The sequence below is a fragment of the Etheostoma cragini genome, chromosome 15, assembly GCF_013103735.1.
Source record: "Etheostoma cragini isolate CJK2018 chromosome 15, CSU_Ecrag_1.0, whole genome shotgun sequence".
Lineage (NCBI taxonomy): Eukaryota > Metazoa > Chordata > Actinopteri > Perciformes > Percidae > Etheostoma > Etheostoma cragini.
This window is the reverse complement of record NC_048421.1, coordinates 15,441,702-15,443,301: the sequence shown is the minus strand read 5'-3', so window position 1 is coordinate 15,443,301 and position 1,600 is coordinate 15,441,702.

Genomic DNA, 1,600 nt, shown 5'->3' with positions numbered 1-1,600 from the left:
TGCCCCTCAGATATAAAAAATAAATAAAAAAATTGTTTTTTTATCCGAGGGCCAGTCGAAAGGGATGCGTTTTTAGCCTTTGTTGGAAGATGCGTAGGCTTTCCGTCATCTTGATGTTGATAGGGAGTTCATTCCCCTATTAAGGGCAGCAAATAGTCGGGATTTCGTGTTTTTCAAACAAACAGTCTTTCTCACCTCACTTCTACGTTTGCTCTTGCAATAATTACTAACAAAGAGAGGCAGCCAACCAACAACAAACATAACTAAGAGTTGTTATGAGCTGCTTGCACAATCAACATATAGGCTCATTTTCTGGGTAAGGAGGGGTTGGCTTTGGAGACCCCTACCTCACCAGCACCTTTCTAATGTCATTTACCTGACTTCTGCACCTTTACACAAATGCACATACGCAAACATACACACAGGAGAGAGGACCAGCAGCACTGTTTCACTACACAAAGAAGAAAGCAGGACATACGGGGCATTCTGGTCCATCACATCAGAGAGAGTTTAAGCTGCCTTGTCTGACCAAAGCATAATGACAACAGCCTGCATGAAGATGATCCATGCACAGCGGGAAGAGGATGAAAAAGGTCATCAACTATGATAGGTTTCTCACACTGCTTTGTCCACACACTTGCCACTGATAAGGCTGGACACAGAGCTATGCACTCATGCCGTTTCTCACACAAATAATTTGTGCCAGGTTTGCCATATACACTTCAAATGAGAACGTCACATGAATGGTAAAGGGCTAACAGGGATCTTAACCCTCATGCTGTCCTCATTTACTATATCAACGTTCTTTTTAACTACCCAATTGTAATTACCCAAAATAACATGATTGATTCCACACAACGCTCTTTGCCAAGTAGAAATCTCTACTTTCATTCATTTTGGGGCGTCTTATTCATTTTTATAGCATTTGAAAACAAATGGAAGTGTTTTTCAAATAGTATTAAGTAAAAGTTGACATATTCCAGTCTGTGATTATCCATCAACATCCATTCCTTTAATTTTAGTCTCACTAATTCCTAATTTCTGCTTTTCTAACTCAAACATAAGGTGTAAATACCTATAAATGAGGTTTATTGACCATAAATTCCAAAATAACTGTACAACTAAAGTAAATAAGTTAGTGTTACATTGTGGCAAAAGTTAAAAAATTTGACAAACCTTGAAAAAAACGCATCAAATGTGTTGATTTTCAATTTTATTGGGAAGACAACACAAGGGTTAATGTGGTTTAGACAATTAGGTCCTGTTTCTCTTTAAATGTGTATGTTAAGTAAGCAAGAAACAATCTTGGCTCAAAACACTGCAATTAGCTCGTCAATTTTTATGCGAGCTGCCCTTTGAAACGCCATCCCCTCTCGAGCTCCTCTCCATCTCTGTCTCGTAGAGCTCTTCTTTAGTGAGTCAGCCAGCACGGAAAGCCAGACATCAATACTTGATCACGGTCCAAGGCAGCCTGCAGCTACCCAGCTCCACCAGCTGGTCGGGGCAGCTTTACCGTGGAGAGGGATGGAAAAGACGTGAACAAGGACTGCTCACACGGTCCTGGATGCTTTCTGGAAACTCAGCGGTGCAAAATCAGCCT